Genomic DNA, 14,788 nt, shown 5'->3' on the forward strand with positions numbered 1-14,788 from the left:
TCAATTGCCATTTCCTCTTGGCAACAAACTAAACCTGGTCCGTTTTCATTAAATTTACAATCTACAACAGCAATAATAATATATACATTTAGAGTTCCCTTTATAAGCAAATTTATAAGCAATAGAGTGGCAAAAAGGAGATTAAGCATATTAGAAATGATAGACATACATTTCTGATCAATAGTTTGTTGCCATTTATCTCATTCGTTGCTCTCTTAACATATGTATTAGATGTAATAGTAGTTGATTCTTTACAAACAACAGTAGGTCATCAATACAATGCATCATTTTCTCTGTAAAAAACTTACACGTGAAATTGATCATCCTCTTGGATTAATTGTTGATATAATAAGTATCATTCACCTCCCGAGCTTGAAGTTCGTATTTTTGTTTTTCCTAAAACATGTAAATCAGGCTAAAATCAGAATAGTTAAAGATCACAAGTAAACCAAATAACAAAACTCAAAATTAATACTGCTATTAACACAATAACAAAAATCGGGATAGTTAAAGATCACAAGTAATTGTGAGATTAGAGTATGTATACAACACCTAAAAGATATTATTAATGATTCCAAACCAACAGGTAGAGAACAAGATGATTTTTCCAAGGCATCACCATGCCTTTCAAATATAAAGCTACATGAGATATGCCTATAAAAATATATATTAACTCACTGATGATTTAGAGAAAATTGCGTGTATTGATCTACATCAATGGTACCAATTTTGACCCATTACCAATCTAACAAATTTGTGAACTCTATGAGCATTGAAGTGTACAGACCAAAATAAAGAATAACAATTCAAATCTATGAATTAATGCAACTGATGGGTGATGGCAAAATGGAAGATGAGCATGGTCAACTTGTTGTGATTGACAATTAAAGATCTTACATAATATTATCAAGTAATGGACCAATAAGGCAATCTAGTTACAACAATCTCAACAAATTAGTATTTTAATAACTACTTTGAGCATACACAATACTCTACGAAAAAGATTTATTGTACATCTCACACACTTACAAATATATTAGCTATCGTGACTAACAAAACTCGAAGAATATCAAACATCTCCTTATAATATAACAGTCTCATATTGCTCCTCGTAACTGTCAGTTAACTTTTATAAGTCAACATAACAATCTGATTACAAATCTCATGTCAACAAAAAAACCCCATCAAATTAAGTATCTATAGTGAATCACAACTAATTGAGTGCATCAATCTATACTAACTTGAGTGTTCAATACTTCTAATTCAATACTATATCTTACACTATCACCATCACAATTCAGTAATAAACTCAAATCCTCCCCCTCCTCCTCATCATCATCATCGTCGTCATCATCATCATCATATTCACATAATCACGGCTCACTATTTCAATTTTATCATATTAAGCGTACCAAATCGAAAGTAAATTCAATCTTATTAATAAAGTTCAATGACCCAAACCCTAACCGGTTTTAAAACGAAAAGGCTTAACGGTTAATACCTTTCGAGCCATTTTGTTGATCCAAGATTATCACAAATATGAACTTGTTAAAAAAAAAATTAATAAATAAGGTATATATATATGTATATATATATATATATATATATATATATATATATATATATATATATATATATATATATATATATAAAGGATGAATGAAGATACCTTAAAGTTACTAAAATTAGTTTTGGATCATCGTCATCATCATCTCTACAACAATAACCTTATTTGGTGATGCTTTTGTATAGGGAACTAAGCACATCCTCAACTCCCTCCGAACATGTGTTCAAATTTCAGTTAGTATTAACAACTAACAATAAAAAAAATAGAAGCCATATCATTATTTATGTCATTAGTCATTGCATGACTTGTCACCTACAATGTATTTAAATTTATAAAATCTAGAAATAGAACGTGATTATAGATTGTCTAACTAAAAAAAATAATTTACAAATGTAATTTGGAGTCTAGTATCAATACATACCTTAATATTTGTAAGAACTCTTGTAGGATCTAGTCCAAAAGATTTCAAGACCTGCACACAAACATAAGAACCCACTTTACAGTGCTTTTGTTGTACGCATTAGAATCATATTTTTATTTGCGACATAAGATTAAAATGTCCTTCCATTGTTGTATATTAAATTTTCTAGTGCCACACTTAAAAAGATGAGAACCATGGCTCCAAATATGAGTGGGTTAGGAAAAACTTTCCTTCCAAATACAATCTATGTAAACATACAATTATGTAACTGAGTCTCATGACTTGCGGCATAAACATACAATCTATGTAAATTGTACTAAGGAGTTACTTATTATGAGATGTACAATAAAACTAAAAAGTCAACCAACAAATAACATGTATAATAATTCCATCAAATTGAAAATGATATCAAACGCTTGCCTGCTGAATAAACCCCCAACTTCATGGGTATATGCAAAACCATAGATTTACTTGGTTATACCTTCAACAATTTAAGTTACGTTGCATCTAAGGTTCCTTTTGAGCTTCCATCACCTGCTATCTACTCAGTAAACAAATTAGTATTTCAAATCACGCATTAACAATGTCCAATTAATTTACATAAAATCATCATATGAAGCCGTTTTCATCTTCAGTTTCATTTAAGCATTTAATCAAACATATGGAGATCATAAAACAAAACATACGCATTTTAAAAGCCTAATTGCATGATGTCATAAACATGCATTTTTCTTTGTAAAAGAAAATTCAAAAAAGAAAAAGAAAAAAGGAGAAGCAAGGTAGATGATGTCATAAAACAATTTCTTTTATGACATCATCTACCTTGCTTCTCCTTTTTTCTTTTTCTTTTTTGAATTTTCTTTTACAAAGGAAAATGCATGTTTATGACATCGTACCATTTTGTTGATCCAAAATTATCACAAATATGAACTTGTTAAAAAAAAAATTAATAAATAAGGTATATATATATATATATATATATATATATATATATATATAAAGGATGAATGAAGGTACCTTAAAGTTACTAAAATTAGTTTTGGATCATCGTCATCATCATCTCTACAACAATAACCTTATTTGGTGATGCTTTTGTATAGGGAACTAAGCACATCCTCAACTCCCTCCGAACATGTGTTCAAATTTCAGTTAGTATTAACAACTAACAATAAAAAAAAAATAGAAGCCATATCATTATTTCTATCATTAATCATTGCATGACTTGTCACCTACAATGTATTTAAATTTATAAAATCTAGAAATAGAACGTGATTATAGATTGTCTAACTAAAAATAATAATTTACAAATGTAATTTGGAGTCTAGTATCAATACATACCTTAATATTTGTAAGAACTCTTGTAGGATCTAGTCCAAAAGATTTCAAGACCTGCACACAAACATAAGAACCCACTTTACTGTGCTTTTGTTGTACGCATTAGAATCATATTTTTATTTGCAACATAAGATTAAAATGTCCTTCCATTGTTGTATATCAAATTTTCTAGTGCCACACTAAAAAGATGAGAACCATGGCTCCAAATATGAGTGGGTTAGGAAAAACTTTCCTTCCAAATACAACAACAACAACAACAATACCCAATTCCACTAAAGTGGAGTATGGGGTAGGTTAGATGTAGACAGTCTTTCCTCTACTCTAGAGTAAAAGGGAAGTCATTCCTCCCCCCACGGATACCTATCGGTCCGCGGGTAAAAGAAGTCGTCCCTCCCTATACTATAGGGCAGAGAGGCTGCTTCCCAAGAACCTCCGGCCAGCAGAACCATGAAATCCGTTAAGTGAAGTAACTAAATGCAAGTAAAGTAAAGTAGATAAAAGGAACCTTACCGTGGAAAATGTAAAGGTAAATATGGCATGTAACAAAGTAAAGTAAAAGAACATATAAGTGAAAAAAGTAAGTGTCAAGTATGCAAGTATAACAAGCAATGTAAGTATAAAATGTGTATGTAAGCATGTAGGTATAGAACATGTAGTTATACAATGCAGTATAAAACATATAAGTATACAATGTAAGCATAAAGACATGTAGCATGTAAATGTAAATACGTGTAATTTAATGCGATATAATGTAATGCGACATGTAACGGTATAGTGCTATAAGGCAAGTAAATAAGTATAATGTAATGCACACAACATGTTGGGATATGCAACAATAAGTATTAGTATATGAAATATATATATATATATATATATATATATATATATATATATATATATATATATATATATATATATGAAGCAAAAAAGCAAAAACATATATGAAGCAAAAAAGCAAGTAGGCAAAAGACATACGATAAAAATATATAAAACTAAATAGAAAATTAAAAAAGAATATAAAATAAAATATATATACAACCTAGTCATCAATCCTAATTCTACTCCTCCACAAATTTCTATCAGAAGTCATGTCCTCGGTCAATAAAAGCTCCTTCATGTCAAGCTTCAGTCTATCCTCCAACCTACGTGTAGGTCTACCTCTTCTCCTTACGCCGCCAACCGTGAGGGCTTCCACTCTCCTGACCGGTGCTGTGGGTGGCCGCCTCCTTACATGGCCAAACCATCTAAGTCGTCATTCTCTCATCTTGTTGACGATATTCCCAACTTCTAAGTTCTTTCTAAAAATTCCATTAGGTATCATGTCTAACATGGTCTTACCACACGTCCACCTAAGCATCCTCATTTCTGCCACCTTCATCCTCCTCTCTTGGGCCTTCGTCATTGGCCAACACTCCGATCCGTACAACATGGCCGGTCTAATCGCTACCTTGAAGAATTTCCCCTTCAATTTAAGGGTATCTTTTTGTCGCACAAAACCCCTTTCGCAGCTCTCCACTTCAGCCATCCTACTCTTATACGGTGAGACACATCATCATCTATCCTTCCCGATTTGTGTAGCATTGATCCTAAGTATCTAAAGGAATCATGTGGATGTAAGACCTGATCCCCAATACGAATATCCACAGTATCATTGTGATCTTCGATCCTCCCGTAGTCGCATCTAAGATACTCCGATTTAAGTCTACTAATCCGAAGTCCATTTTGTTCCAGGGCATTCCTCCATTGCTCCAGCCTTCTGTTTAGCTCATCTTGGGATTCCGATACTAAGACAATATCATCGGCAAAAATCAAGCACCAAGGGATACTCCCTTGTATCCTATGAGACAGGTCGTCTAAGACTAAAGCGAAAAGAAAAGGGCTAAGAGCAGATCCTTGATGTAAACCTACTTCTACTGGGAAAAACTCTGTGTATCCTACTGTCGTCCGAACGCGAGTTTTCGCCCCCTGGTACATGTCCATAATAGCTCTTATATACCTACTTGGGATACCTCTACCATTAAGGATCTTCCAAATCAACTCTCGTGGGACACTATCATAAGCTTTTTCCAAGTCTAAGAAAGCCATGTGTAGGTTCTTTTGTTTCTCTCTATACTTCTCCATAAGACTTCTAATAATGTGAATTGCCTCCATCGAGGAGCGTCCTGGCATGAACCCAAATTGATTCTCTGACACCTTTGTCTCTCGTCTAAGCCTAGTCTCAATCACTCTCTCCCATAGTTTCATAGTATGGCTACGTAACTTTATACCTCTATAGTTACTACACGTCTGTGCATCCCCTTTGTTCTTGTAAATGGGAATAACCTCGCTCAGTCTCCACTCCATTGGCATTTTTGCGCTTCTAAACGTCATGTTGAAAAGGTTTGTCAACCACCTAACCCCATCATCGCCTAGGCACCGCCACGCCTCTATGGGGATTTGGTCCGGTCCTACTGCTTTGTTTCTCCCCATCTTGCGTAGGGCCACTCTAACTTCCCCATGGTTGATCCTCGTGCAGAAACAGTTGTTTTGATATTGTGGGGCCATATCATAGACATGAGGTTCTCCATTCCTAGTCCTTCCCCCATCGAAAAGGGATGAGAAGTATTCTTCCCATCGTTTCCTAATTTTGTCTTCCTTCACTATGCTTTGACCTGCTTCATCCTTGATATATTTGATGTTATCCAGATCCCTTCGCCGACGCTCCCTAGCTTTGGCTATCCTGTAGATGTCGTTTGCCCCTTCTTTAGAGTCTAGTCTCTTATATAAGTCTTCGTAAGCTTTATCTTTTGCACGTGTAACGGCGATATTTGCTTCTCTCTTGGCTTCTTTATAGCTATTTTCTATGCTAGTTATGTCTGCTAGTGTACCCCCTCTAAAGGAGGTGAGCTCCCGAAACCTCGCTTGTTTAAGCGCGACTTTAGTTTGGACCTCGTCGTTAAGCCACCATGATTCTCTACAACCATTTTGGGCTCTCGACGTCCCAACTGCCACTCCCAAGGATTCTTTTGCCACCCCTCTAATAGTGGACGCTATGTTGTTCCACATCTGATCTGCATCAATAAAGGCTGCATTTTCCAATTCAGCACCCATTCTTTCAACAACATTAGCCCTAAAAGTCTCCGCCTTCTCTCCATTTAAGTTCTTCCAGAGGATTCTGGGTGGTTGTACTTCTCTCGCCCTCCTGTTTACCCGTCCCTGGGTACCTAACTCCATGACCAACAGTCTATGCTCGGATGAACAAGTCCAGGTTGGGAGGACCTTACAGTCCTTACAGTTCCTAAGGTCACCCCTGCGAAGAAGGAAAAAGTCAATTTGGGTACTATGACTCCCACTATGAAAGGTGGCTAGCTGAGCATCCCTCTTCTTGAAGAAAGAGTTTGCAACAACCAGATCATGGGCAATGGCGAACTCGAGAATTGAGCGCCCTTCTTCATTTCTAACCCCATACCCAAAGCCCCCATGGGCTCCCCTATATCCCTCTACCTCCGCTCCTATATGACCATTAAGATCGCCCCCTATAATCAATCGATGGTCCGCTGGACATCCCCTTACAACCTCATCTAACAATTCCCAGAAACTCTTCTTCTCCGCTTCTCCTAAACCTACGTGGGGTGTGTAAGCGCTAATGACCGTGAACGTCTCCTCATTAATTATAAACGTAACCGACATAATCCTATCGCTAAACCTACCCACATCAACAACATGATCCTTGTGTGTTGGACCTAAAAGGATTCCTACTCCATTTCGAGCTGTCCTAGAGCCCGAGTACCACAACCTGTAGTTATTAAAGTCCACCGCCTCCTGTCCCTTCCATCTAGTCTCTTGAACGCACACTATTTCCACCTTACACTTAAGAAAGATATCCACAAGCTCAATCCTCTTGCCCGTCAAAGTTCCTACATTCCAACTTCCCACTCTAATCTTACCTGGGGTTGCTACTCTACTCCCTCCTCCAACCCCTCTAAAGCTACCCGCCCCTAAACTAGGAGGACATGACCTCACGTGACCATACGAAAGTGTGTTGTCTATATTATAGATGTAAAAAGAGATACTATATATAAATATAGAAATATAAAATGAAACAGTAGGAGCCTAAGATGAGTATAACAGGTGCAAAAATACACTAAACGCTATTGAAGGATACCGAGTACAAAGGGCAATAAATAGGCCAAATAGATACAGATAGAGAGAATATATAGAGATCTAGCACATATAAGTATACATATGCAATGAAATATCAGTATAAGCTATGTATAAATAGATAGAAATATAATATGTTATAAATATCTATATCTATATCTATATATCGATATATGTACAAAAAAGGAACGGGCAAATAGGATAAGAAATTGAAACGCAAACCCAAGCGGACGACAGCAGTCAGCAGCGGCAGTTGGTTTGCCGTGGTTCAAGAATTTTGGCCAGGTGCGTTTCCGGCCAAGTTACCACGATGGCGCGTTCGGCGCGTGGAGGGTCGTGGCACAACAATCGCCGGAAAAAAGAGTACGGTTAGGTCCGCAAAATTATTGCGAGTTCGATGGTGTGGGTCTCCGCTTGTAATTTGTGTGGAAGATAGAAGCAATGGCCAATTAAAGTCAAACGTGGGTTTTTATTTTTTATTTTTTTTTGGAAGTGCAAAAATCAGAGAGAAAACGGTCGGGAGGAGAAATACAATCTATGTAAACATACAATTATGTAACTGAGTCTCATGACTTGCGGCATAAACATACAATCTATGTAAATTGTACTAAGGAGTTACTTATTATGAGATGTACAATAAAACTGAAAAGTCAACCAACAAATAACATGTATAATAATTCCATCAAATTGAAAATGATATCAAACGCTTGCCTGCTGAATAAACCCCCAACTTCATGGGAATATGCAAAACCATAGATTTACTTGGTTATACCTTCAACAATTTAAGTTACGTTGCATCTAAGGTTTCTTTTGAGCTTCCATCACCTGCTATCTACTCAGTAAACAAATTAGTATTTCAAATCACGCATTAATAATGTCCAATTAATTTACATAAAATCATCATATGAAGCCGTTTTCATCTTCAGTTTCATTTAAGCATTTAATCAAACATATGGAGATCATAAAACAAAACATACGCCTTTTTCTAAGTCAATAGATCACAAAAATTTCAACCATAAAGTCAAAAAGAGAATAGAAAGAAATAAAGGATTGCAAGATTAGTAGTAGTAATTTTTACCTCCTCTGGCCGGTTGCGTTCGTTTTTCGTTCCAGCCACCTCCTCTGATTCATTTTTCCAGCCACCACCACTGATTCGTACAACGTCGAGCAGTAAACCTAAAAGGATGAGAGTTAGATGATGAAGAAGCTTAGGGATGAGTGTAAAATCAAAAGGATTTATTGGAATTGAAAGATTTCAACAATTGGGTTCTTTAGGGTTTTTTTGAATTTGAAATCTGAGAGAAAAATTTAAGAGCCAGGAGAGGGTTTTCGTCAGTCACGCGTGGGAGATATTGTGCATGTCGAGAAATAAAGCCTGTGGACAGGGTTGCGCGTGCAATTTTTTTTTTTATCAGTGTTATAATTCAGTAGGCTTATAACTACCTTTAGTGGTTCTTGACTGTAGAAGGTATATAGAGATAGAGATACTGTAAAACGGAGAAAACAAAGGTTAAACAAAAGGTATGAGTAATTATTTTTTTATTTATAGAAAAATGTACAATGAGAGTTTGGTGGCATTTGGAATCTAGAGAGAGAGAGAGTGTTTTTGTTAACCAAAAAATACATCCCATAAACTCTAACTCAACACACCTATTTATACTCAAAAAAATATACTATGCAATATCTATAATAATAATAAAATTATCATCCAATTATTACTTTTATAACACTCCCCCTTGGATGATAATTTTATTAGTGAATAACTAGTACTGCCTCGTTAAAAACCTTGCTAAAGAAAACCCTTTGGGATAAAACTTTAGCTAAGGGAAAAAGAGTGCAGCATAGAGTTGACTCCCCCTCAAGTAGGCAACGCCTGAGTTGTTACATCTTCTGAACATGCCTCATGCCAATATTATGAACGTGTGTTCTGAAAATAGCAGTTGGAAGTGCTTTGGTGAAAAGGTCAGCAGAGTTTTTGCTGGACTGAACATATCTCATTTCAATCTGGTTGTCCTTAATGAGATTTTGAGTGTATGAGAAGAATCTAGGGGGTATGTGTTTTGTTCGATCACTTTTGATATACCCTTCTTTCATCTGTGTTATGCAAGCTACATTATCTTCATAGATAGTTGTTGAACTTTTATTGCGTTCTAGTCCACAAGAATCAGTAATGAGTTGTGTCATTGATGTCAACCAAAAACATTCCCGACTGGCTTCATGTAATGCAATTACTTCGGCATGATTTGATGATGTTGCAACAAGTGTTTGTTTTTGAGAACGCCATGATATTGCGGTACCTCCATTTAGGAATACATATCCATTTTGAGATTTAGCTTTATGTGGATCAGATAAATAACCTGCATCTGCATAACCAACCAAATCTTGTTTTGATTCGTTAGAATAAAATAATCCTAAATCAGTAGTTCCTCGAAGGTATCGAAATATGTGTTTGATCCCATTCCAATGTCTTTTGGTAGGGGCTGAGCTGAACCTTGTCAACAAATTAACTGCAAAAGAAATGTCAGATCTTGTATAATCTATAAGATACATAAGAACCTCAATTGCACTAAAATATAGAACTTCCGATCTGTTAAAATTTTCATGATCTAAGCAGGGATGAAATAGATCAGTGTCAATATTGAGTGATCTAACAACAATGAGTTTGTCTTTAAAAAAAAATGTTTTAAAATCTTTTCGGTATAAGTTGTTTGATGTACAAGTAAACCATTAGGCATATGCTCAATTTGCAATCCAAGGTAATACTTGGTTTTTTCAAGATCTTTCATTTCAAAATAATTCTTTAGAAGTTGAATGATTTCATAGATCTCTTTATTTGTTCATATGATGTTAAGAACATTGACATAAACAACTACGATCTCATATCCGAACATTATTTTTATAAAACATACGTGCAAAATAAGTTTATATTTATACCCTTTTTTTTATCAAGTAGTCATTTAATCCGTTATACTATTGTATCAACCTATATAAAAATCTTTGTGATTCAATGGAATACATTTCTTTAGGTTTTGCGTTAGATGTTTCTGATACCTTAAACCCTTCAGGTATATTCATATATATCACTATCAAGTGATCCATATAGATAAGTAGTAACAACATCCATGAGATGCATTTAAGTAACTACCAGGTTGATTAAGTATCTAATAAGTAATTGTATCCATTACATAAGGATAAGTTTTCCTCATAATTCATTTCTGGTCTTTGTGGGAAACCTTGAGTTACAAGTCTAGTTTTGCCTTGTATCTTCATTTGCACATTTCTTTTTCGGATAAAAATTCATTTATATCCCATACGTTTCACATCTTTAAAAGTGATAACGATTGATCCGAAAACTTTTCTTTTATTGAGTGATTCTATTTCAGCTCGTATTGCTCCTTTCTGTTGAGCTCAATCATGTCTATTTTGATATTCAATGACAGATTTTGGTTCCAGATCATCATCTTTATTCATGATGTCATTGTAACATTATATGAAAATATCTCATCAAGATTTTTCATTTCATTTCGGTTCCATAATATTGCATAATTTATTGCAATTTATGTATTTACATTTATCAATATCCTCTGCAGAAGGAATATTGATTTGTGGTTCTTCTTGAACACTTTCTCTTACCTCATTATCAGCTGATTTTCTTTTCGAGGATTTTTATCTTCGGAACCAATTGATCTTCCACGTTTGATGCGTGGCAAAGACTCAACAGTGACATTATTGCCAACTTTTGGAATTTCAGTTCGAGCTGGAGCATTTATCGCTGGTATATATGATTTAGTCACTTTTTTATATCTGTAAATGCATAAAGTAATTAATTTGCAAGTTCTTGCATATGCATTATTTTTGAACTTTCGTTTCACATTCTTTTGTGCGAATTCAATATACCTTAATTGATGTTCACATCATGAAGCATCATTTTATTTTTTATTTTTATTTCTCCCCCTAATCTAGGGAACAATGTTTTATTAAAATGACAATCAGCAAAACGTACTGTAAAAACATCACCCATCATGGGTTCAATATATCTTATGATTGAAGATGTTTTATATCCAAAATATATTATCATCTTTCTTTGAAGAACTATTTTATTGTGTTGTGGTGATACAATTGGAACATACACTGCACAACCAATGTTTTAAGGTAGAAAATATTTGGCTCTTGGCCAAAATCAAGTATTAAGTGAAAATATTTACGACTTCCACATGGTATAATGCGAATTAATATCGCAGCATGTAAATTTACATGTCCACATATAAATATTGAGAGATTTGTACTCATTATCAATTGTCTAGTTATTAGCTGTAAGCGTTTATCTATTGATTCAGCTAAACCAATTTTGTGTATGCACATGAGCAACTGGATGTTCAACAACAATCCCTGTAGATATATAATGATCATTAAATGCTTGAGATGTTAACTCACCAGCATTATCAAGTCTCATCCTTTTAATGGTGTAATCAGAATAATGTGTTCTCAATTTAATAATTTGTGCAAGAAACTTTGCAAATGCCATATTACGGCTTGATAACATACAAATATGAGACCATCCGCTAGATGCGTCTATTAGAATCATGAAATATCAAAATGGTCCACATGATGGATGAATTGGTCCATATATATTCCCTTGAATTCTTTCAAGAAATATTGGTGATTCTTTCTCAATGTGCTTTTCATTAATCACCATATGTGATTTTCATTAATCACCATATGTGTTTTTCGTTAATCACTATATGTGCTTTTCATTAATCACTATATGTGCTTTTCATTAATCACCATATGTGATTTTCATTAATCACCATATGTGCTTTTCGTCATATATCATTTTCACCATATGCGCTTTTAATCATATGTGCTGCGCTTTTCGTCATATGCACTTTTCATTATATGCGCTTTTAATTATATGCGATGCGCTTTTTATCATATGCGCTTTTTATCATATGTGCTTTTAATCATATGCGCTGCGCTTTTCATCATATGCGCTTTTTATCATATGCGCTTTTAATCCTATGCGCTTTTCGGTGCTACATAGATATTTCTCATTTTCGATTATCATTGACTGATAATCATATCCACTATGATATATATCAGAGAAACTTAACAAATTTCTCTTTGATTTGGGAGAAAACAAGACATTGTTTACCAAAAAATTCGTACCATTTGGTAATATGAAATTTTGCCTTTTTCGTTTCTTATATCAAGTTTGCAAGAGCTGGTATAGTATTTATAATTCCTTCATTTGATTTAAATCAATGAAATATTTCTTAGATTTGATCATAGTGTGTATGTTACTACTATCTGCAATACATAGGTCTTTACCATTTAATTGATGTTGTATTTCTGCAGGATTCATACTAAAACTTCAAATAAGATAAGCAAATAATGAGTTATATTTCAGCAAGATAATCAAATTATATTACCTGCAAACAAGTTATAATCTGAAGTACATAAAAGATAACACTTAATAAAACATATGCGTTATGGTCTAAAACCATTTATTTATGAGTGATACATAAAAAAAAACTAGGCATCTTAGAAAATTCAAACCATTCAAGTCTCAAGGTAGCTCAGGGTTAATTTAATCAAGATTTGTCAACAGATTCACTCTCGTTTTCTTTTCTTTTGGGACTTATTTGTAGAGCTAAACAAGATGTTCATGTATTCAAGAAATACTAGACTGATGATCCACGTTACCAGATCATTAATAAGAATCTCCGAAATTCTTATAAGAGCGTCTACTAATATCTTTAATTTTATTCTTTCATGGATCACCGTTATTATTATTATTTTTTTTTTTTTGATAATTAATATCGTATCTATCTTTGAGTATTTTTCATAATACACTTGAATTTTCGATCATATAATATGTAGATTCTAAGGACTCGTCAATATGTTTGCTAAGAAAAATACTTACTATTGCTTTCTCTTGTTCGGAATAATTGTTATTTTCATTCAGGGTTTCTAAAATACCGTTTGATTCGAGATGTTTTTCTACATTCATAACCCATGTTAAGTAGTTGTTCCCACTTGTTCTAAATGAGCAAATTTAAGCCTTTTCAAATTCGACATTTTCTATTATCAAAAAGATGAATAACATAAATCATAATCATAATCAACTTCTATTCATAGACAAATAATAAAATGAAATTAGAATCATTTTAAATTCATAAGTAGCAAACAACAGAATAATGGTATGATTACAAATAATAAAACCACAAGGGCAGGATAGAATATAGGTTCACCCGGTGGTATATTAGCAACAATGATGATAGTTAATATGACCAATACAATAGGAAAAATCATCCTTGTGTGAATCATTTTTACAAAAACTTTTTGAGTGTAGTAATCTGAAAAATGAAGATTGATTTGTGAAAATGTGAAAACGGAGATGTTTATTTTATATTTGAAAAATATAGTTGTTGTAACGTCGTCAGTTGACGTTAACAACCGTTATGTATATATGACCGTTGTAACGTCGTTAGTTGACGTTAACGAATAAAGTCACTATATCAAAACGCGTATGAGTAATATAAAGGACAAGATTTTTTTTTCTTATTTTAACTTTTAAGATTTACTTTTAATAAAAATACAAACTGCTTTTTCTTATTTTAACTTTTAAGATTTACTTTTAATAAAAATACAAACTACTTTTCTTATTTTAACTTTTAAGATTTACTTTTAATAAAAATACAAACTACTTTTTCTTATTTTAACTTTTAAGATTTACTTTTAATAAAAATACAAACTACTTTTTCTTATTTTAACTTTTAAGATTTACTTTTAATAAAAATACAAACTATTTTTTCTTATTTTAACTTTTAAGATTTACTTTTAAGAATAAACATTAGTATGCATGAAATAAATAATGATTAATTGCATAAGTAATCATAAATGTTAGATAACATATAAAGACCCCCGTCGTATTCGTATTGATCGGAATTAATCTCGACCCATGGTACCGTGTTGTCAAATGACGTGTTGCGTACATAAAGTACCGTGTTGTCAAATGACGTGTTGCGTACAATCATGAGGTCTTATTAACATAAATATAAATGTTAGTGAAGTTAATAAGAGTTAGATTACAGAAAATATAATTCAGGTGGTATAACCGACCATATATAACTTAAATAACATAAATATAAATGTTAGTGAAGTTAGTAAAAGTTAGATTACAGAAATATAATTCAGGTGGTATAACCGACCATATATAACTTAAATAACATAAATATAAATGTTAGTGAAGTTAGTAAAAGTTAGATTACAGAAATATAATTCAGGTGGTATAACCGACCATATATAACTTAAATAACATAAAT

The 14,788-nt window shown here is 33.4% G+C and overlaps 1 long non-coding RNA gene across 3 annotated transcripts; it reads right to left on the reverse strand.

Moving 5' to 3' along the window:
- Positions 1 to 189: 189 nt before the first annotated feature.
- LOC139845182 (uncharacterized) lies at positions 190 to 8,765 on the reverse strand. Of its 3 annotated transcripts, XR_011758226.1 has the most exons (5): positions 8,236 to 8,765; positions 3,006 to 3,377; positions 1,989 to 2,529; positions 1,670 to 1,776; positions 190 to 396 (listed from the first exon to the last, which is right to left on the reverse strand). It is a non-coding gene; the product is annotated as an uncharacterized lncRNA (long non-coding RNA). The 3 variants fall into 3 exon arrangements; XR_011758227.1 differs by lacking the exon at positions 8,236 to 8,765 and having other exon boundaries at positions 1,989 to 2,522; positions 3,006 to 3,489; XR_011758225.1 differs by lacking the exon at positions 8,236 to 8,765 and having other exon boundaries at positions 3,006 to 3,489.
- Positions 8,766 to 14,788: the final 6,023 nt, after the last annotated feature.

The sequence above is a fragment of the Rutidosis leptorrhynchoides genome, chromosome 4 (assembly GCF_046630445.1).
Source record: "Rutidosis leptorrhynchoides isolate AG116_Rl617_1_P2 chromosome 4, CSIRO_AGI_Rlap_v1, whole genome shotgun sequence".
Taxonomy (NCBI): Eukaryota; Viridiplantae; Streptophyta; class Magnoliopsida; order Asterales; family Asteraceae; genus Rutidosis; species Rutidosis leptorrhynchoides.